This window comes from Acartia tonsa, chromosome 2, assembly GCF_053477335.1.
Source record: "Acartia tonsa isolate MP-2025a chromosome 2, ASM5347733v1, whole genome shotgun sequence".
NCBI lineage: Eukaryota > Metazoa > Arthropoda > Copepoda > Calanoida > Acartiidae > Acartia > Acartia tonsa.
This window is the reverse complement of record NC_137261.1, coordinates 60,486,523-60,511,844: the sequence shown is the minus strand read 5'-3', so window position 1 is coordinate 60,511,844 and position 25,322 is coordinate 60,486,523.

Below are 25,322 nucleotides of genomic sequence, written 5' to 3'. Positions count from 1 at the left end.
TCTGGCTGCACCCAAAGTTTTATTATAACTTTTTCTTATTCGCGGGGTAACAACTTTGGGGACTTAAAATGAATTTTAAAGCTTTCCTGAGAAGTACAGCCTTTTTAGACCAAAAATTTTATTCAGATCTCTAGCTTCAGATTAAAAAAACCATTATACTTTTATTCCAATATTGCTTTGAAACCGAATACAATCGGCTTTGTTAGAACCGGTTTTGAGCCATGCTAAAAAATCATGTATAGCATCGAATTATACACAATCTTTCATGAATATTCAAATAAAAATCATAAAATTAATATCATTTTTGTATTATAATTTTTCATTTTAATATCCAAAGAAACCTGTGATTTTATCGAAATATTTGTTACACCTTCTTCATAAAACATACGATTTTGCATAAAGCTTTTAAAATTTAGTATAGCAAATTAATTTGTTTTTAGCAAAATATAATGTGTCATCACAGATATTTAGGTGCAAAAATAAATACTTTTTGCTTTTAGTTCCTAGAACAAAATAATGAATATATATTTGCAGGGATCTAAAGGGATAAGACAATGGCTGATAAATTGATGTACATTTTCAATAATGATAGAGAAAATTGGTACTACGTCAAACCATAGATACGTCAAACAGTAGATGCGACAAACGCTAGACAGACAAACAGTAGACAGACAAACCATAGACACGACATACGCTAGATACGACAAACGCTAGAATGCGACAAACGCTAGAATATGACAAACGCTAGATTTTTTCTAAAGGCGACAAACAATAGATACGACAAACGCTAGAATTAATCCTTATAAAAAAGTAAAAGGATGTTTGTTTGTCTATACCAAAGGATCTCGCTAAATGCTGAACCGATCGGATTCTCCTTAACAGGGTAGCTTCTCATAGATCCTGGGATCCTGGGAGGGTACCAACACCCTCCTTAGATATTTCGCCCCTAGAAGAAATTACTCCCCCCCCCCCCAAATAAAATAATATTTTAAAATATACTAAATAAAAAATGAGGTTGATGGGGGGGGGAGGGTCAAAAGTTTTATAAGAAAGTTTTCTTATTCGTTGGCTAAGCAACTTTTGTCACTTCAACAAATTTGATTGGTTGGTTTAATAAGTTGAGTGTTCAAACGTTTTAACCACTAATTTTATGCTATAGGGGATATACATTTTCGGCCATTATTTTATCCCTTTAGATCCCTGCATTAATAGTAATATAAATTTAGTATTTATGAACGAAAAAATCTTTGAATATTTTTTTAAGTTTAAATTTAAATTCTAGCGTATGTCGCTTCTAGTGTTTGTCGCACTTTAAAAATTCTACTGTTTGTCGCGAAATTGAAAATTCTACTGTTTGTCGTAGTCTAGTGTTTGACGCATCTATTGTTTGTCTGTCTAGCGTTTGACGCATCTACTGTTTGTCTGTCTAGCGTTTGTCGCATCTACTGTTTGACGTATCTAGTGTTTGACGTAGTACCAGAAAATTACCCCTTAAGTAGATTACAAATAGTGGTTAAAACGTTTGGACATTCGACTCCAAAAACCAACCAATAAAAATTTAACAAAAGTCCCCAAGGTTGTTAGGCCAACAAATAAGAAAACGTTATGATACTACTTGGGGACTAGTGTAATAAATAGCCCAATGTCCCTTACCTCCCTGATATTTTTGAGCAAATTAAGAGGCTAGAGGCTTATAAATAGACATTTCATTCTATTTAAAGCAAATATTTTCAGTAGAGAAGCTACTCTATAGTATAATGCTGTGTTTGTCATCATTTCTAAACGTAAAATCACCATTTTTGTTGTAAATTTTTGCATCTTTAAGATTCGAAGATATTAATTCAAAACAATATTGGATGTAGAATGTACGTGGATATTATGACAGGGGAAAATTGTCGTCGGTTTAGCTTGCATACGTGAAACTCATTTACTGGTCAGTTCGTTCATCCAGTAGGAGGGGAGGGGATGGGGTAAAGGTGGTGGAACAGGGAATCGTTATTTTAGCCCGCTGTAAGTTTCACTTTATTAGAAAACATGACAATTTGGTGCAAGATCTAAGTAATAATGTATCGATTAATATAGCAAAAATTGTCTAAAATGTTCTCTGTTTTTATTCATCAAATATATTGTAATCTAGTAATTTTTCAACACTACTTCTGGACACAGTTTACCTTGTTTAAGAATAAAAAGAGCGCATTTAGGCTAAAATAAAAAATACTTTTGCAATTTTACATAGAGTTGACTTTAACAGTAATTATTTGAGCTGCACAGTCAAGGTGAGTTCAAAAAAGTAAAAAAAAGTGCTACATGCGTCATTTTCACCTCCTTATTTCTGGTAAGTATTGGGCTGTTTATTATACTAGTCCTCAAGGTTTTATAATAACGTTTTCTTGTTCGCTGGCTTAACAACTTTTGGGACTTTATTAAATTAAAATTTTGTTTAGGTAGAGTGTCCAAATGTTTCAACCACTATTTGTAATCTATAGAAAGAGTAATTTTGTGTACCATCTTTGGGGATATACATCCATTTATCTACCATTGTTTTATCCTTTTAGATACCTGCCCTATTTTACTCTTTTTTGTATCAAAGATACTCTATAATTCAGTTCAGTCTATGTCTCTCCGTCCGTCCATAAAGGATGAAATATTAATTACTCTACTGCTGTTTAAGATAAATTGATAATATTTTGCTTGACTATACACCCGTCGGTCTGTTCTATGTATTGGCGATTATAATTGTAAATGTCTTTTATATAAGCCTTGGTACTTATGAATGTTGTTATCCTTGTTAAAAAGTAATTAACCAAATACTAAACTATACAAACTTTGGCTAACTTTAGATCTAGCTGAGGTTAGCCTAGGGGTTTAAACCTTTTAAAGACACAACAGATTAATTTCAAAACCCCAATTACAGTTCACCCTACCCCCAGCTCTTTTATGTCCAAGAATATAGACTGCTACTCACAAATAAGCAAAATTAAATAGATATTATCCTAGTAAGGTTTTTAGTTTAAAACCAAAATCTCAAAATTAGTTGTACTTTTCAGGGGAGCTTCATAAATGTCTTTAGGCAATAAGGGGCTGATTAAAACTTTTTGTTAAACTATCAAATTCTGAAATATTATTGGATATAAATCTAACTAAATCTAGTCCCCGAAGTTACTTATTGGATAGCATAAGGATTTTAGGGACTTCTATTAAGTTTTGATTGTTTATTTCATTAAGTTGAGTGTTCAAATGTTTCAACCACAAATTGAAATCTAAAGAAGGGATAATTTTTGTATTCTCATTTTAAAAGTACATCAATTTATCAGCCATTGTCTTATACCTTCAGATCCCTGAATTTCTCCCAAGAATCATCATTATTTTGTTTGTAAGAATCCTGATCCCTATCTGTTGTGTCCCCTTAAGTGATCATTACAGCTATACAGACTCAGACACACTGTCCTCTTTATAAAACAAAATATTGTAATTTTAAATAGAATGAAAATCTTTTGTAGGTATTATTTTGTCAGACACGAAAACAAGGATATTACAGTTTTAGTTTCTACAAAAAGAAGCTTTTTTTATCAAGTAAATAACATGACAGGTATTTTTCATAAATATGTATAGATATTCAAATTTTTTGAAAGTCTGCTAAAGTCAAAGACCAACACTAAACATTAGGAGTATTCATATCTATCCAACATTGCGATGACCCTATCATGATTTTGTATTAAGTTTTTAAAATCTGCTCATAACCTATAGCAAACAGCCAAGTCCATAGAGGGCAATTTACTAGCAGACAAAAAGGGTCTCTCCCATTTGGTCCAGGTATTTGTTAGGGTTATACATAATTTTGTAACAATTTTATATACATTTTGTTGAGACTTAGAAATAATTTTTTGCTTATTAAACTCTAAATTAGTTATTGTTTGTTTGCCAATCTTCTGATTTTAGAACATCACTTTTATGGATATTGTCATATATTTTGTAACCTTTAATGATTTATTATTCACATATTTTTTATGTATTTATAATAGTTTTGATTATGTGTCATCTAATAGGAATGCAGAGAAGCACAGTTTGAAATTCTGAACACCTTGTGATGACAGAAATATAAATACAATTTCATACAAATTTTATTCATATAAAGTAACATCAAATCATTATTGGGTTTTAAGCCTAATATTTTAATATTTAGTGTGGTTTAAACTCACCTGCGAATGGGGGCTAGATCACACAAAATTTAAACCTATACCTCCAAGAGGGGTGAGGGTTTTATGAACTCCCTCTCTCCCAACCTACACCAATCTAATAAGAACTTTATGCGTTTTAATAATTAAAACATCAGAATATGAGTTTATGAGAAAAAAATTTTTTTTTGTTATCAAAAGCTCTTTATTAATATAATCATATAATATAAAAATGCCAACTTTTATGAATACACTTTGAGCATCTGAATATATGTTTACTTTACAAATCTATCTACTTACGGCTAGGTAACACAATTTGACATTTAAAGCTCAAACTCATCTTTTCACGTAATTTTATCCTGTAATTGTAGCAAATTATAAGGAATATTCCAGTATGGCTTTGAAACCGATCAATATCCGCTGGATTAGAATAGGTTCTCAGCCATACTTAAAAATCATGTATAGCATTGTATTAAAATCAATATTCCACGAATATTAAAATAAATAATAAAATTAATCCAGTTTATAAGCCCAGGCCTTCGCCCCCTCGGGGCTAACAAAACTTGCTAAAAACTTATAAATTTTCATTTTAATATCCGCGGAAAGCTGTCTATAATACGATGCGATAAACAACTATTGATCAATTTGAAGAAAAAATGGTAAAACAAAGGTTTCGTGAATCAATGAGTATTTTTTATCTTTTAGGTACTGAAAGAAGCCTTGTTAGATACTCTGCTTTTCTAGAATTAGTGGTATGTCGTTCAACTTTCTTTCACCACATGTATGTTGTCGATTTTAAAACAAACGAATATATAGAGCTGGCATTAGCTATGTATATTTTACTCAGCTCTGTCCACAGATCGTGGATCCTGTCCAGATTTTGTATTGGGTCTTTGAAATCAGCTAATGGTGTCGGAAATATAAAAACAAAAGAACAGAAAGCAATTTGCAAGCAGACTAAAAGAGTCTCCACCACTTGGGCCTTGTCTGGATTATAGATCTATACTTATACATGTTTTGTTATTGCTACGCTAGATATGACCAAATTTTTTCTTGTTTATTTTATTTGAAAGGAAGGGCGTCAAAGTTAAAAAAAAAACTTTAAATAGAATGAACTGAAATTGAACATACTCCAAACAATGAAGCACAAAAAAACACGAGGATGCGCATATAAATTTGATAAAGATTGTACTAAGCCATTATTGTTTTTTATTTCCTATTTTTCAACCTAAAATACGGAGTGACATCCCCCCCCCCTCCCCACCTCAAACTTACCCCTAGAGGCCTCTAGGGGCCTATTTTTGGTCACATTGTCTGCACATAAAAATTGAAGACGTACACGCAATCTTTTTAGTCCATTGTCCTCTTTTTAATTGAAATTCTAAGGTCCTCAAATATGGAGGGCGAGTCTAAAATTTGTTAGGTCAATTCTGAAGGTTATTTTTTAAGGGGAAAGAAGGGTTTGCAGCTTAATTTTATATTATTGTTTTATTCCTTCCTCCCAAGGTTATTTATTGTTTTAATTATAATTAGTTGTTTCTCCCCTAGCCTCTAAAGAGGGCGGTTAATGTCAGAAAAATAGCCTAAATTGACACAAGACATTTATAAAGACTTTCTGAATATTACAACCTTCTTGGACCACCAATTTCCGAGATTAAGAATCCTTTATAATATTTAGTTTACTTTATGACGGAAGAAAAAAACCTTGTTAATTTAATTTAATAACAGGATATAATTTGTTTGTGTATGTTTTACTTCTGCTAGAATCCACCCCCTGCAAGTGTAACCCGACCCTGAAATTGGTTTTTGAATTACACCCCCAAAGTTTCAATACTTGAAATTATCCCCCCAGAGTTTGCCTACTCTATTATTTGTGCCCGTCTGTCTCTCTGTCTATACATTGAACGATGGCAATGAACGATAAATTGATATAAATTCCCAATGACGAACTACAATATTATCTCTTCTATAGGCTAACATTATTGGTTGAAATGTTTGGACACTACCAGTCAAATTCAATAAAGTACCCAAAGTTTTTCAGCCAAGGTTTTTTCACATCTCATTCGCATGTCGTTAATAGTATCAGGATAGCCTTGACAAATGAACAGGCTTAACTTTTACCAATAAAAGTTTAACATCACAAGGAAAAGACAAAAAAAATCTATTTACATACCGAAAAAAGTGATCCAGGGTCAAATAAAGTCTTAGCTCTATTATCCTAATTCTTGTATTATACCAGGGAATAGGGGTCATTGGGCTGTTAATTTCACTAGTCCCCAAAGTTTTAAAATAACCTTTTCTTATTTGTTATCTTAACAACTTAGAGACTTTTATTGAATTTTTATTGTTTGGATCATTAAGTTGAATTCCAAATGTCTCAACCACTAATAGTAATCTACAGACAGGGTAATTTTTGTATCATCGTTTAGGATATACATTAATTTATCGGCCATTGTCTTATCCCTTTTGATCCCTGGATTATATTGGTACCAATTTGAAATTGACAAAATTGTTGGTCTTTTTTTGTTTGTCATTAAACTGCACAGGAATATGTATTATCAAGAAAAAAAACTTGTTGAACTGAATTGAGAAAAATTCAAATAAATACTCAAAAAAAAAACACTGAAATTATAATATTATTGAAACAAGGACAATTGAATTTATAAACCTTTTGGTAATAGAAAAGACAGTAACTTGGAGTAAAATATTTTTGTTTTTAAATGTATTGTCAAAAATGCATATTTCTATTATTCTTTTATCAAGCGGATAATAGTTTTTTTGAACGCATCGTATTATAGACATCTTTCCATAGATATAAAAATGAAAAAATAACATTAAAACCTGTTTTGGTAGACCCGAGGGGCCGAAGTTTCGATCTAACAAAATTGTTATTATTTTATGATTGTTCATTTTAATATTCTAAGAAAATTTCTGTAATACGATGTTATACATGATTTTGTAGTATGGCGGAGAACCGGTTCTTACACAGCGGATATTAATCGGTTTCAAAGCCATACTGGAATCAAGTTTCCACCCAAGATGAAATAGTACAAATTTTGTCCTAAGTTGTGATTTAAAAGATTTTCTTAGTTATTGTCACAATTCCTGATTGTGAGTCGTTTTTAATACCATTATTTACTGTAAACAAAAAAAACAAGGTCTAGGCAGCAGCCGCGACTAGCCGCAGTTTTTAGCCGCGGTATACTTGTTTTAAATCTACTGTAATTCAAAAGCAGCATACCGATCTTTTAATTTGAAAATCGACAACAAATACATTATTACGTTGATCTTAACCAGATTTTTCATGTTCTCTAATAAAGCAAAACTTGTAGCTGGCTAAAATAATGATATCCCTCGTCCACCATCTTTACCCCATTCCCTTTCCTCCTATTGTATGAACAAACTGTCCAATAAACGAGTTCCATGTTAGCTAGCTGAATAATAACGAACCTAGCAGGGGCGTCCAAGCTTTTTTTTGGGGGGGGATAAAAATTTTTTAAGGGGATTGGGTAATTCTTTTTGGGGGGGTAAAATGTCGCGCAAAGCGCGCCGCAAATTCTTTTTACCCCCCCTGAAATCTGTTGGCAGGGGTAAATTTAGTTTTTAAATTAAATTTTATTGAATATATAGTATTAAAAATGCGCGCGAAGCGCGCAAAAAATTTTTTTATTAGAGATTTTTTATTTTGGGGGGGGTATTTATTGTTTGGGGGGGGTAAATACCCCCTCCTAAATGGTTGGGGGTGCCTACGGCACCCCCAGGGTAGGGGCAAATTTTAATTGGGGGGGGGGGGTAAAATAAAAAAAAATTGGGGGTGCCTACGGCACCCCCAAAATCGTTTGGGGGGAGTAATCGCCCTATTACCCCCCCCCTTGGACGTCTATGGAACCTAGTAATAGTGTCTAACTTTTTATCTTTGTGACGTAACAAAAATCCATCTCTCATCCTTCGATTTTTGTTACGTCACATAGATAAAAAGTTAGACACTATTACTAGGTTCAATAATAACCATCTATATTCTACAATCTACATCCATTTCGACAATGCAATAACCGCGGCTGCAGGGCCCTGCTAAAAAGGGTCAATAAAATAGGTATTTTTGGTTCCTTGACTCTTTGTCAACTGTAACATGTTGTAAATAAAAAAAAATAACAAAAAAACAAAATCTTTTGATTTAGATATAATACCTTACAAAAAGCCACAAGTTGACATATAATATAAATCTTGTTTCTTAATTATTTCAACATGTAAAAAATAATAACATATTTATTAATAGCATAAATACTGCTTATGTGAAAACTTAAACTTTAAAACATTTAAAACAAAGACTGGGAGGGGATAGTTAACTGCTTGTAGACTTCAATTAATTTTGATTGGTTTATTAAGTTGAGTGTCCAAACGTTTCACCCACTTATAGAAAATCTACGTATCATCATTGGAGATGTACATCAATTATGGCCGTTGTTTTTTCCCTTTAGATCCCTGCTTAAATTTCTATGATAATAACAAAACAGCATTTCACTTAATGATTTAAAGTGTCCTTTGCTTCCATCACCAGGGAGATAGGGAAAATGAACTGTTGATCATAATAGTTTAATTTTCGTATCAATCTTGGGGGTGTACAACTATTTATCATCCATGGTCTTATCCCTTAAGATACCTTGCTTGTAATACATTATTAAATTTAATATGACATCATTTTGATTTGGGGTTTCTTCTTTGACAACTAAATTACGGAGGACTCAATATCTCACATTTACAGACAGATAGATAGATATATACAAAATGTGACAGACGGATAAATAGATAAGTAGAAATATAAAAGAATAGATAGATAAACCTATCTCAATTTTTTTTGTATTTCTTTTCTAGAGGCTATTAATCTTGGAAGGGTGGTGGTACCCTCTCCTAATATACTTATGAACCTTCCCAGGACCTATGAGATGATACATTGTAGAGGAGAACCTTATCGATTCGGCATTGTCGAGATCCCTATGTACAAACAGACACACACACAGATCCTGTTACTTTATTATAGTTCTAGCGGCTTTGTCCCTAGCCTCTAGGGGCTATGCCCCAAGAGGTTTGATCAACCTAATTTTTCATATTTTAGATTTTAAAAGATTTTTTTTTGGGGGGGGGGGTGATTGAGGGAGGGTTACTCAATCCCCCTTTTTAATTAGTTTTAAGATTTTTTTTGGTGGGGGGGATTTTTTATTTTTTGGTTGGGTCGGAGGTGTCCCACCCCCTTAAAAAAATAGCTTAAAACCATCACAGGACCAGTAGGTATATTCCCTGAAGAGTAGAGCCCAATCAGTTCAGTGGTTACTAAGATCTTAAGCTTCAGATGGACAGACAGACATCGTTTTACTTTGTATTATCGACTAGCGGCTTCGCCCCTAGCCTCTAGGGGCTTTGCCCCAAGAGGTGATAAAAAAAATTGAGGCAAAATTCGTTAAAAATCTTCTACAAAACATAAAGGACCAAGGAAATCTTCAGAAAAAAAAAAATGGGGGGGGATTTTTTTGTTTTTGGGGGGTTGGGGGTGTCCCACCCCCGAAGAAAATAGCTTAAAACCATCACAGGACCAGTAGGTATATTCCCTGAAGAGTAGAGCCCAATCGGTTCAGTGGTTACTGAGATCTTAAGCTTCAGACGGACAGACAGACGGACAGACATCATTCTACTTTGTATTATAGATAAGATGTGAGGATATAGAATAGAAAGATAGAAAAATATATTGACAAGAAAATTATGGGGATCAGTGTATCACAAATTATTGAAACTGTCATTTTAAACGACAAATAAATATAAACTGAAAAAATATGTCATTCAATATTTCAATTTCGTTTTTAAAAAGCAATGCCTCACTATAGTTATACTATGTTTGTACGTTTTTCTGTCCGTGACGATTTTGGAGGTATACATTGTACAGTTATTTTTTAGCTTTTTAGGGTTGGAGTCTGACGTTTTTTGTGATGAATCATCTGACAACAGAGGGAATTGGTAGATTCCTCTTAGTATTATTTTTAGCGATTTCGAAAATTTGAGTAGCCCCCCCCCCCCCCCCCCCCCCCCGACAACAAAATAATAATTTAAGTAAACTATTATTAGGTTGGACAGGAGGAAGGGAGGGAGGGTATATAAGGCGAGACACGAGCCTTGCCTTGCCTTGCCTCAGGCTCCTTAGTCAACCATGCCAACCAGTTTAGGATCGCAGTCCCTCACTACAAGGCATATTGTAGTCGACTAACCAACAGCTACAAGCTCCCAGTCTATTTATAGCAGAATTCTTACTGTATTGTCTACCCCTTTCCCCTCCCATCTGACCAACAACCCCCTTTTCCCCACCCCCTTAATGTTCTCCCTCACATCATGCGAGCACTCCATGTCCGCTACGTGTCCGCGTTTTTTTAGCAAGAACAATTTTATTTGTGGGTTGCGTAGCAATATTTAAAAGAAATAGCCGACAACGAACATCTGTGGCCGCAGCGCTCGGCTCCCTAGCCTATAACCTAACCTAACCTAACCTAAAATAGTTTTTTGAAATTTAGAAAATTAAAGTACCCCAGACAACGAACATCCGTGGCCGCAGCGCTCGGCTCCCTAGCCTATAACCTAACCTAACCTAACCTAAAATAGTTTTTTGAAATTTAGAAAATTAAAGTACCCCAGACAACGAACATCCGTGGCCGCAGCGCTCGGCTCCCTAGCCTATAACCTAACCTAACCTAACCTAAAATAGTTTTTTGAAATTTAGAAAATTAAAGTACCCCAGACAACGAACATCCGTGGCCGCAGCGCTCGGCTCCCTAGCCTATAACCTAACCTAACCTAACCTAAAATAGTTTTTGAAATTTAGAAAATTAGAGTACCCCGACATCAAGTTGTGGACACAGGAAAAAGGCAAGCTTCAATTTAATTCAATAACGTGCTGTGGAGAAGCCTCGCTTCGCTCGGCTTCCCCACACAGCACGTTATTGAATTAAATTGAAGCTTGCCTTTTTCCTGTGTCCAAATCTTTTCCTCCTCCCGCAGACTATCCAGACTGTCGGGGGGGGGGGGGGGGGGGGGGGGGTACTCAAATTTTCAAATTGATAAAAAATTTTGTAACAGGAAAACGCCTATTCTTCAAAGTTTTATAATCGAGTTTTTTATGCGTTGTCACAAAAGCTTTGGTTACTTTTATAGGATTTTGTTTTAACCTTTTTACAATAAAATAATTTGATCCAAAGAATGAGTAACTATGTTAATTATCATTGGGGATAATTATCAATTTATCATTCATGGTCTTAACCCTCTTGTAGAGTGTCAGTGTGTAAGTCTAAACAAAATTGTACATAAATTTGTTGCAAAGTTTGTAAATACAGGATACAATAAGATGACATAGATTTATTTGGGATTAAAATTAACCTTTAAACTTGAAGTACATACATAATGATATGATATAGATAGATATTCTTATATTTGAATTTATGATGTTAAAAGAAGTATATGGTTATTTCACGGTTTATATACACCTAGGGATAGGACAATGAAACATGTTTTTATTCCAATTTATAATTTACAATTGTAAGGAATAATAAGTGATAAGAAAATGGAAAATTATATTAGCTTATGCCAATAACGAAATTAATTCAGGAAAAAATCACGAAACCTATACGTGTTTTTCAGCTGTCGTTGGGGGGGGGGGGCAACACATCATAAGACCTTTCCATTTGCCCCCCAAATTTTAGATTTATTTCGCTTGTTGGTTATACCTTATTCCTGCGAATATATACATGATCAATTATGTAAAACAAAAATACCCTATATGTAGATAGATTTGGAGTTGTAAATGGATTGAACAGCAAGTAAAAAACTGCTATACCAGAAAAGTGACATATTACAGGCGAAATGCCTAAGCTTAAAGAAGGCACTATTTATTTATATGCATTTTTAAACTTGTAGATTGATTACTTGTATAATTGTCCTCAAGCCCTTTAAATATTTAGTAAAAAAAGAACTTGGTTCGCGGTATTCTTCAAAAGAAATTGAATTTTTTCACACGAAAAAGACAGAGAGAGATAGAAGAGGTCTTCTAAAACAGCTAAACTTATGTGATAGCTATATTTAATTTTATATAGTACAGCTGCTGGCTATGACTAGGTAATCAACGATCGTCTGCTTAATGGATGTAGAAAATATGTGTATATATTGACAGGGAAAATTGTTCACTTCGTCATCCAGTAGGGTAGGGGATATGTCAGAGGTTAGGGGGTGGATAGGGGTATTGTTAATTTATTCACCTCCGCTTATCACTTTTAACCCTTAACGATCGGGGAGGGGGGCGTTGAACGCCCCCCCCCCCCTCCGTTTTTTTTCTATCTCATTTTCTGTGTGTGAAAGATAAAGAGCCCAAACTGCGTGACTTTTTAAGTATGGGTATGACACATAACTGAGAGTTGGAATTTTTTGAATATCTCCATTCTGGTGGGCACAGGATGCCAGCAAACCTGGCATGGTCATCCAGGTAAAGAGCAAAAATATTTTTTGACTAAAACAAAGTATTTTATCATACCAAAATACTAAAATATCCTCTAATAGTACATCCAGGGGCGTTCAAGCTTTTTATTTTGGGGGGGGTAAAATTTTTTTAAGGGGGGGGTAATTTGGTTTTGGGGGGGGTAAAATGGCGCGCGAAGCGCGCCGCAAATTTTTTTTACCCCCCCCAAAATTTTTACCCCGGGGGTAAAATTTGCTTGGGGGGGGTAATTACCCCCCCTGAAATCTATTGGCAGGGGTAAAATTTGTTTACCCCCCCCCAAATTTACCCCCGGGGTAAAATTTTTGGGGGGGGTAATTCAAATTTTATAAAAAATTTAGTATTAAAAATGCGCGCGAAGCGCGCAAAAATTTTTTTTGTTAAAGATTTTCTATTTCGGGGGGAGTATTTACCCCCCCCCAAAATGGTTTGGGAGGGTAAATACCCCCCCCCAAAATCGTTGGGGGTGCCTACGGCACCCCCAAGGTAGGGGTAATTTTTTTTTGGGGGGGGTATTGTTCACAAAATTTTGGGGGTGCCTACGGCACCCCCAAAATCGTTTGGGGGTGCCAAATGGCCCATTACCCCCCCCCTTGGACGCCTATGAGTACATCCTTATATGAAATACAGGTGTTCAAGTAACTTTCAGGTTCCAGGTATGATCCTGCAGGTCCTGATCCTCCAGGTCTCCTGAAATCTTTAAAAGGCTCCTGTGGCCGCAATTTTTGACTTAGAGACTTCAAATTTTAAACTTAAACTTTTTTTTACATGTCTACATAACGTATTAAAATTATATAAAGATCCGCCGCCGTTTTCCCGCCGACCACCGACTGCGGCGAATGGCAGCTGCCAAGTACAGCTGCGGCCGCTGAAATTTATATTTTGATATTTCTAATGTAAAATTTACATAAAGATTTACATTTTCTGGAAAAAAAATTGTTCTTCTAGCTTCAAAAATAAGAAAATTACAGCCATTTGAAATTTTTAAGTAAAAAAAGACGTAAAAACAAAGGTTGTTAAATAAAAGGGTGAAGGAAGCAAAAATTGACTCAGACTAATAAAAGGTCGAAAATTAATTATCAAACAGGGGCCTTGCACAAAAAAATTAGCCCTCTAGCTCTAACAGGAACTGAGATAATGTGTAATTAAGGTGCGGCAAGGGGCCCGACTGTAAAGGGTTAAAGTACATAAAAATCTGATACAACATCCAAGTAATAATATATCAATTTGGTAAGATTACTTTATTTTCCATAAAAATTACTTCCAATCATAATTGGTTGGTTTATAAACACACCTCTGGTAGTTTTTTTTGGTTGTGTGTTTTTACAGTTCACGAATGTGACAATTATCCATTTATTACTCTAGCCATTATACTAAATTACAACTCTAATAGATAGATAGATAGATATATGGATAGGTAGATAGATAGGTGAATAATAGTTCAAAGTGGGATAACTATAAAATCCTTTTTTTACTCATGCCATTTACACCGCGTTATAACTAAAGACGTTAAAAAGGGTACCTACTGCACAACATTAACAGTTAGTGTAGAAGGAATGTCTTGGCCATGAACAGTGTCATGCACAGTTAGGACTTCTAGACAAATGTCGTGCAATCAGAGAGTTGGGTGTTACTTAATCTAATACCTAGGGTGTTGAACACAAAAGGAGAGATTTAGCTCCCCTTAGTTATCCTTGGTTATTGGATTTGAGGTTAGAGTGTCATGGACAGCAGCCTTGAACTTTTAAAAGCCTCTCTGATAAAACAGGAATTAATAGTTAAAACATCTAAAATATATAAATGACTGTCATGAAATCCATCTTATAGAGTATCTGCGCGACTAAAATTTATTAAAGGTTGTAAGTTAATGAAGTTATAAAAGTTGGTTCCAAAAAGAATTTTGTGTCCCACTAGTGCGGGATTTATTTTATTGGTTAAAAAGTTTATACAATGCTAGATTGTTCAACACAGTAGGAGCAACCAAAATTTGTAATCCCACGAATAAGAAAACGTGTTTCTTAAACTTTGTGTACTATTAAAATTTTCAGTTAATGTCCCCTCCCTCCCTGACAAAAATGAGACTTTGTGGTCAGAGATCTAAAGTTATAAATTCCCAATGATGATAAACAAAATTGCCAACACTGTATATTACAATTAGGTAATTGAAACTTAATTGATAAATTAAAGTTGTTTAGCCAACGAATGAGAAAATGTATTCCTAAAATTTTGATAACTAGAATAATATTCTGTTAACCTGACAAAATTAAAAATGAAAATTTGAGAAATACTTATCTTCTAGAGAATAAATGTATAATATGGATAACTACCTGACCGAAGTTAAGGAGACACTTCTCGTATACTAACAAATTGCTTTTGTAGCTACTTGGCTGTGTTAATATTTCCGACGCTATTGATTGATATTTAATTATCCAATTGGAAGTCGGCACAGGTTCCACAGGGTGAGGACATACAGTTATTTATCCCCTTTCCACTTTATTGTTTAGAATTTTAAGATTAAACCATTGCTTTAATTCTAATGTGATATTAGAAGCCTTTATTTTCCAAAGAACCGGATTAAAGTTATAAAGTTTGCATGATTAGGTGTCATTCGAGTCCCATATTTGATCCCAGGGACAAAGAAATTAGTTAATAAAATAACAAAATAAAAATCACAATTATAATTGAAAGTTAATGAATTTATTATTAAAATTTTAAGGAATTTTTATAAAATTCGTTTTTTGTATAATTCTTTATCTATAAGCGCAAATACAAATTAAGTTCAATAATTTTAACATCTGTGATTGGTGGATTGAAAACTATCTGCGCCCTGATTGGAGAAGCTTAAATGACGTACATCATTCAACCAATTAGAGCGCAGGTATTTTCTAATCCACCTATCCTATTGGTCAAAATTTATTAACTTAAATTGGATTTGCGCTTTTAAATAATGAATTATATAAAAAACGAATTTTATAAAAAATCCTTAAAATTTTATGCAGATTTCAAATCAATTATATTCATTAAAATTCTTTCCAATTTTTATAGCTTAACGTATATTCTATATTCATTTTAGAAACTAATTGAAAAGTATACAAGTTAAATTACCTATTACTCTATTCCTGTTAATTTGAGTCCTGCCTTTAAATTCCCTGTCTCCAGGGTTTGGAATTTTTTGTTCTTATTTGCATCCATGTTTCAGAGATTTCCAGGAGCATTGACGAATTATTATAAACACAAATACCCTTCTGCATCTTTAAATTATTGGTTGAAAAGTTTAGACTGTGCTAGTTGAAACCAACCAATCAATAAAAAGTTCCAAACAGTTTTGAGCTAGCGAATTAAAAACTTTTCATAAACGTAGGGTACTTAGATATTTACAGTCTAAAGTCCCCTCCCTCCCTTTTAACCCAAAATGAATCAACCTAAAGTTTCATCGTTTTATAGACAGCTTTTAATTATTTTTATTTCAATATTCGTGTAAAATTGTCTGTAATGCAATGCTGAAAATTTTTCAATATGGCTGAGAACTGGTGCTTATCCAGCGGATATAATCGAATTCTTTAGTTCCAGAGACTTAAAGATTCAAATTTGTATATTGTTTAAAAAGACATGCATGTGCGAGAAAAAAAAATCCGTTCTTATGTCTATATAAAGTTTTGCTACTGTTTAATTTCCGCTAGTCTTAATAGATTAGGAGAAACTTTACTACATCCATTAGATTCATTATATCTAATATCATGGTTGAAATGTTCATGTACAGTTACGCGGATATTAAAATGAAGAATTATTAGATTAAAAACAGTTTTGTTAGCCCTAAGGAGCCAAAGGCATGGACTAACAAAACTAGTATTAATTTTTTCATGATTTTTATTTTAATTTTCGTGGCAAATTGTCAGTAATTCTATGCTACTCATGAATTTTGGCTTAGAACCGGTTTTAATTCAGGTGATATAGATCGGTTTCGAAGCCATACTGGAAATTAAGTACTTTTACGTTATGACGGAGTGCCATATGGACGGATGGACAAACATAGAAAAAATCTTAATCATAAAGCATAACTAAATAGACGATATTCTAAAAATACAGGAAGGCTTGCTGTCTAAATAATTAAACTCTATTGTTTAAATTATATTTGTTAATTGTATATTTACATTTCAAGCTGTTTCTAAAATAAACTAATGAAATGAAATAACATTTCTTTATTTCTTAATCATTACACACAAGTAACATGTTCAGTGTCTGTCTGTCTGTGTTCAGCTAAACCTTTATGGCTTCCCTTAACAGTAAAGCTCTACGTCTTTATATAAAAGTAACAGGATCTGTGTCTGTGTGTACCGAAGAATCGCGCTAACAATTTAACCGATATGGTTCTCCTTAATAGTGTAGTTTCAAATCGGTCATTGGAAGGTTTATAACTATTTTTAGGAAGGGTACCACCACCCCTTTCAAAAGAAATTGCCTCTAGAATAAATGATCACCTTTTCAAATTTTTCAAAAACTTTTTAAAAACTAAAATTAATAATAAGCAGAGGTCAACTTCTCCCCCCCCCCCTAACTTCAAGTTCCCCTAGAGGCCTGAAAGACTCAGGAAGAGATAAAAACAAAACAGAAAATTCCATTGATTTTGCTATCTCTTTATCCCTGGATTGAAACTGTCTTCATTGATTTTAACATTATGATATAAAAATGTTTTACAATCATAATAATATTACATGAACAGAATATTAATTAACTACCGGCTACACCCCCTAGAGGCCTCTAGGAGCACTTGAGGTGAGGAAGGGGGGAAGATTTCAACTTATCATATAAAAAAGTTTTACAATCACAATAATATTACATGAACAGAATATTTCTTAGAGCATTACCAATGTATTGATGTAAAAATATAAACAAAAAATAAGTCTCCCTTTTTGAAAATTTAGAGTGGCTTGCTAATAAACAAGGATGACAACATTCATAAAAGCGAAGCTCTGATACTGTAGGACAAACGAACATTAACTCTGGTAGAGTGTCAGAACTGAATAAGCAGAATATTAAGCAAGTCTCAACAAAATTGTAATTTTAAATACAGGATACTGCTTAAGGACATACATACATTTTTAGGACTTGATTATAGAGTGCGTCGCTTAGAACATTGTACCTTGTTATAATAGGAATCAGTATACCAAGAATCAGACGAATAGAATACTTATAACTTACAAAAATTTAGGAATCATAATGTAAAGGTTTAAATCAATAGGACAATTCTAACTTATCTAAATAATCGTTACACGAAAAAGCTAACTGTCCCGGACGGACGGACGGACTGACTTTAATCATAGAAAAGCTTTGCTTATAAAAAGAGTAATTCTTAAAAATTGTACACCTATAAATTTAGAATATTTGATATTTAGAGACATATTTAATTGTCATAAAAATTCTTTTGTGGTCGATAATTTAGATATATTTATGTATCACCATTTCCTCTAATAGAATCAAGACATTTTAAAACTTTTCAAAGAAATATCTTTCGCGGATATTATGATGCAAAATTATTACATTAACAGTTTTGTTAGCCCCGAGGGGCCGAAGGTTATCAAAGCTAGTCTGTGATACAATGCTATACATATAATTTTAGTATGACTAAGAACCGGTTCTATTCCGGCGGCTATTAATCAGTTTCGAAGACTAGATACATTTTTTCCCACAAAATGAAACAAACCAGTTGCTGTGGCTAGTGTATCTAGGATTTTTGTATCCAAAGATGTAGATAAAATAAGCAAAATAGCCTAAAACTAACCCAAGATCAACAAGAATGACAGCATCCATCAAAACGAAGTTCATCAAATCAGATGGTCAGACAAACGTATGCCTTTATTATAGAGATGCTTCGCTTATAAAATTGTACCTTATCGTTACTGTTGCAGGAATCATCATACAAAGTTAAAAAACAATAAAAACATTCTACCCAGGACACAATTAATACCATAAAAACACCTAGTTTTTACCACTTTTATGGTAAAATTTTACCAGCCTATACGATTTAAAAGGTGGTAAAATTTTACCGTAACCGTGGTAAAAACACTTTTTGTGGTATTTTCTCACGCTTTTTACCAGCGATTTTTACCACAATTATCGGTAAAATTTTACCAGATTTCCGGTAAAATATTACCATTTTAGGACGCAAATTTATACCAGATTTTGACCAATTTTTACCACTTTTTTGGTAAAATCTTACCGCAAATTTCTGTAAGATTTTACCGAAAAAGTGGTAAAACTGTTCAACACCTGGTAATATTTTTGCCCTAAATTGGTAAAATTTTACCGGAAATAGGGTAAATATGGTAAAAATGGACCAAAAATTGTGGTAAAAACGGGTGGTAAAAATCACGAGAAAGTGGTAAAAAACGACTGACCTTAATTATAGAAAAACATCGCTTGTATAAATCGCAAAAATAAAAAAAAATTGTTTTCATTTTTATCTTTATTGATTGAAACAACACTTAAACATATTTTTTTACATAATGATTTACATAGGTACGATAGCGCGCTACTATATAGGTATATATTCACAGAAATTTTCTAAATTAGTCTAATTCTAGACGTGGTTTAAATGACCAAATATTACATAGTTTTATTAAGATACTATAACTGCATGTTTAATCGGTTTAAGCTGAGAAATTAACACAAATTATACATAGGTTTTAAGCTGAGATCTGGATTCTAATTGTACTTTATACTAGAACATTTTTATACACAAGAAATAAATATATTACGAAGTTACTTTCTATTATTTTAAATTTTCAAAAATTTGCTATAGGAATAGCGGTTTCAAATAATATTATATGAATATTCTCATCGTCAGAACAAAACTGTCAAAACTGTCATATAGATTAATGTACGTACAAATTAAAGGTGGTTAAACATATTTTTGACTCTTGATATATATCACTTTTTTATCACAAATAGTTTTTACGCGTATGCATATGATCTGACTGGAAGGAAGGATACTATTATACATCAGCTTACTTTTGTCCTTCTTTCCTTTCCTTTTGCCTCTTGTGAAAAAAAACGCGGCAGTCAGCACACAACCAAGTGCATTCTATGAGTCTTGTGTTCGTTGGCAGCTCGCTTCGGGGACTGCGTCCATGGGCGCAGGTCTTGATTTTCCCCGGTGTTGATGTTCTCTTGCACCTGCTCAGTTTTGATGCTGGCGGGATTGTAGGAGGGGGTGGTTCAAACATCTCCTGCTCATCATCTGACACTCGATACACTGAAATTAAAATATTTTTTAAAATTATTTTTTTGTACAAAAAAATAGTTCAATTTTACAATAGTTTTTTTTTCTAGCCTAACCTAACCTAACCTAACCTAGTGTATTAATAGAAAGAGTAATATTTCTAGTTTTAGCCTAACCTAGCCTACCTAACCTAGCCTAGCCTAGCCTAACCTAACCTAACCTAACCTAACCTAACCTAGTGTAATAATACAATGTATTACGGCATTTTCTTAGTGCATAGTACAGAAATGTTTCACTATATGCTTTGGGCACAGTCGCTAGTATAAATATTGTACTATACCTGGGGACACTGGTCCTGGATTCTTTATGTTCTCATAAACAATATCAAAATCAGGTTTGTTTTCCATATCCCTGAAATTAAACAATCTATACTACAAAGTAAAACGATTTTTGTTTGTATGTAGCGAAGGATCTTGCTAACCGCTGAACCGATCGGGTTCTTCTCATAGGTACCGGCAAGGGAAGGGAGTGGCAAAAGAAACTTTAAGGGATATACTTCATATTAGAGGGTTTAGCGTACAGAAAAATCATTTACAACACAGTCGCCAGGATAAAGTAGTAAAAACAATGTGTTTCCATAACAGTGATTTCCTTAACCTCGTTCTCATCCGGTTTTCCTGGAGAGCCAGCTGTTTTGTTCCTGAATTAAACAATATATATATAATAATCTATTTAAATTAAGTAGTCAACTTTTTGGTTCCACATTTACCCCTTCCACCTTACCCAGCTAGAGGCGTACTTGCTTTTAATAAATAAAGGAACACGTTGAATTTGTCTTTACAGAAAAATCATTTACAACACTGTCGCCCGGATAAAGTATGAAAAAAGAATATTAAAAGAAATATCTTACTTTGCTTCTCCTTCCATAACAGAGTCTTGTCCGACCTTGTTGTCATCCTTTTTTGCCGGACATCTCTCGGATTCCTCCCTGAATTAAGCAATCATATTATTTTAATTAAATAGTAAACTTTTTTTGGTCCACATTTACCCCTCCCACCTTACCCCTAGAGGCATACTTGCTAGTTTTGTAATATATAAAGGTGAATTTGTCTGTACCGAAAAATCATTTACAACACTGTCGCCCGGATAAAGTATGAAAAAAGAATATTAAATGAAATATCTTACTTTGCTTCTCCTTCCATAACAGAGTCTTGTCCGACCTTGTTGTCATCCTTTTGTGCCGGACATCTCTCGGATTCCTCCCTGAATTAAGCAATCATATTATTTTAATTAAATAGTAAACTTCTTTTGGTCCACATTTACCCCTCCCACCTTACCCCTAGAGGCATACTTGCTAGTTTTGTAATATATAAAGGTGAATTTGTCTGTACCGAAAAATCATTTACAACACTGTCGCCCGGATAAAGTATGAAAAAAGAATATTAAAAGAAATATCTTACTTTGCTTCTCCTTCCATAACAGAGTCTTGTCCGACCTTGTTGTCATCCTTTTTTGCCGGACATCTCTCGGATTGCTCCCTGAATTAAGCAATCATATTATTTTAATTAAATAGTAAACTTTTTTTGGTCCACATTTACCCCTCCCACCTTACAACTAGAGGCATACTTGCTAGTTTTGTAATATATAAAGGTGAATTTGTCTGTACCGAAAAATCATTTACAACACAGTCGCCCTGATTAAATAGAAAAAAAGAAGTGAAAAAAATTTCTTACTTTGTTTGTGTTTCCAAACAAGCGATCTCCTCTTCCAAAGAAGCAATTTTTTGCTTTGCTGCCCCAAGGTCTTCTTTTAATTTCTGCATTACGGTCAAGCTTGGGAACTTATCCCATCCATCGTCGTCCCTGAAAAATAAAAAAAAATAATACTAAAGTAACAGGATATCCGTGTTTATGTACCGAAGGATCTCGCTAACCACTGAACCGATCGGGTTCTTCTGATAGGTACCGGCAAGGGAAGGGAGTGGCAAAAGAAACTTTAAGAGATATACTTCATATTAGAGGGTTTAGCGTAGCTGCTAATTTGAAATATCAGGGGTGTATATCCTATATGGGATCCCCTGTTCAGGTGGTGGGGGGAAAATAACTAAAATATGTGTGGTAGGAGGTATTAAACCAAAAAATTTTAGTTCTTTAAATATTTCTCCATTTCCGTCCCTACTTGGTGAGATAAAAATAGGTGGGAAAAAAATACAAAATTTTGTAGCACGGGAACAAAATAAATCTTGTGCGTAATGTACACCCCTGAATGAAACTATAATTATACGCCATAACAATAATGTTTATCCTACTCTTTTCAATCCGGCTACTACCACCTTCCGAACAGAAATAGAATGGTAACAAAAATAAATAAACTTACATAGTGCAATCCAAATTTAGGTTCAAATCTTCTGTATCAGACAATTTAGGAGGGCTATCAGGCAGCTCAGGCTCAGACACACTCATTTCGTTCTTCTCTTTTTCGCTATCACTGAAATATATAAATATATATTATATATCCCAGGTAATCGGACCTTTGCCCAAAGAAGTAATTACAAAAAAATATGTAATATGTATTTATGTAATTATGTTGTGATGAATTGTCGAATCCGATTCGATGAATGGTTACCAAAATATAGCTAGGGACGGACGGACAGACAGACAGACAGACATCATTCTACTTCGTTTTATACATATTAAAATATTACTCACCCACTTGTGGTTTCCGGCTTCTGTTCTTCGTGCTGTTCGTCTCTCTCTAAGTCGGCTGCTGCGGCTGATATGTCGGTCATTCTTATTAAATTTGAAAAGAAACAAATTATCACTGGTAATTAAATTTTCATGAATAAATGTCCAAAAAACTGACGTAGGGAATTTTAATATAATAGGGTCCAGCAAGATCACATATTGGTATATCTTATATTGTAAACAAGTATATAGACAAATTTCATTTACAAAAAGTTAATACAAATTTGAAACGTTCTCTTTTTTAATTACAGCACATAAACCTTACGGATTTTACCATGGAAATCTACCACCCTATTAATTAAAACATTCCCTACGATAACTGTTATATATAATATTTATACAAAATTAAACAAATATATAAAATTAACAAAAGCCAATTGTGAATAGTTTTTTTTCCTTAGTTTAGGGGGTAAACTACAACTGCTATATACTGAATTACAAAAAATGCGACAGATTATACAACAAAAAATTTTCAGTTTAAGCTCTTAACTTTAAGCTCATTAAACTTAATTGGTGGAAAGGGGTAGTTTCACAAAATGCATTTGAACTTAATTTTGTGAATTGCATATTTTTCTTTGTTAAGATGGTAAAAGTACGTGGTAGAAAATTTAACTTTCTTCAAATTTATGCCATATAAATAGAGTTTAAACACATTTAAACAGGTTAAAATATACGGTTCACTAAATTAACTTCAAATGCATTTTGGGAAACTACTCCTTTCTAGATATTATAAAAAAAGTTTAAGATGAAACTTATGAAATATAAAAAAAAATTACATATAAATATATATATACGTAAAGTCCTGGAATTATTGGGATTGACTGGGACCTATCAGGTCTTCGTCTTGTTCTTCGTCTTGTTCTTCGTCTTGTTCTTCGTCTTGTTCTTCGTTTTCAGATGTTTCTTCCGACGTATAATACTTGTTTCCATTCTGCGGTGCGCAGGGATGTATATTCTACATGGTTCGGATGTGTAATATTTTTTCCAATTCTGCGCAGGGATGTATATTTTACATGGGATCTTCTGGATAACCTGGATATGGGGGGGGGGATTAAATATAAATAGATGGAGGAAAGAAAAAAAGGTAATAATTAAGAAAACTGAAAACATTTGTAAATTTTAAAAATTTTTAGCCGTGGACAAACAATATTTCTTGTGCAGAATATACACCCCTTTCCCGAATCAATGTAGCTGCCAAACAAACTGTAATTGCTCATGTTCTGAGCACATTGTTGAGAACTTGCTCTCTGTGGTGGTCTGGAGCTTGATCTTTCCTTCTTCTCTAACTCAGCATCTTCAGGCCTAATTCCCTTTTCCCACAATCTTTGTTGCTTCATGTTGGCCTTTACTCGTTTGTTGGCATCTCTTCTTGTCCGAGCCTCACCACGCTGGCCGAAATCGGGCAAATGTGTATTTGTTCTGTTCAACATTTGCTGCATCCTAATTTGGTTAGGTTGCTCACTGAGTTGACTATAACTACAACCTGGCTCTGGGTTTACGTCTTCATCAGGATTTGATGTGGCTGCGCAACTTTCAGCATACTCCCGGCTTGAATTTTGTGCTCTGCTCGTGCTTGCTCTGCTCGTGTTTCTGTACAACACCGCATCAATTTGATTCTCAGATGGAAATGTTGTTTGTTTTCTGGGACGTTTAGTAACTTCTTTGGTAGGCTTTGGCTTTTGGGCCACTTTTGCTTTTGGCCTGCGTCCAACTTCTTCTTCTTCTTCTTCACTACTACTACTGCCAGTTCCAGTGTCTGGGTCTGATTGATGACCTTGATCTGTATCATCACTTTCTGGATCTGGTGCTTCTTCTTTGATGTCAGAAATTAATTCACCTTCTTTAGGTACTTCTACTTCTCCATCTTTCCGCCACGATGCTTTTTCTCCTACAAAGAAATAAAAAATGTTAAAGCAAATGTACATAATTGTAGCTTCAATATTATTTCCATACATATATGAACATTAGTTACTATTGATCAGATTCAAATGAAAACAAGCAATATTTTTTACCCTATATTTATATGCCAATCAAAGATAAAAGGGGGAATTTTGCATTGGCAGTTGCTTTATAGGGGTACAATATGGAACTGTGAAGAAACGGCGTCGCCACCGCCGAGAACCGCCAAGAAAAGCCCCCAAAAAATTCGGCTGGTTTTAGTTTTGGTTTCAAAAAGTGTCACTTTCGCCAACCCCCCCCCCCCATTTATTCCATTAAGACCTGTAACTTACCTACAATGTTGATGAGTTCTAAAATTTCCCTTTGGTTGTGTATAGAAACATTTGAGCCTACTGCAACAACCTCATGATGCCCTAGGTGGTTTTCAATTATAATGGCAAGTTTAGGTAATATTATTCCACATGGATGTATCCGAATTTGCTTACTTGCGTTGCCGTCATTCTTGCCCTCAATCTCCTCAACCTCCAAAATTTCGTCACTCTCGTTTCTGTCATCTTCGTTATCCACCTCGAATGATGGTTCATTTGAGTCTAGCTGTAAACTTCTCTTGGTTTTTGCTTCGGCTTCCAATGCGGTTTGCCTTCGCTCCCGGTTCTTCTGTGGAATGATCGGCACATCATCTAAATAATTATTATAGTCATTATTTCAAATAGTATAAATGTTACCCCCCCCCCCCCCCCCCCCTCCAAGAAAATAGCTTA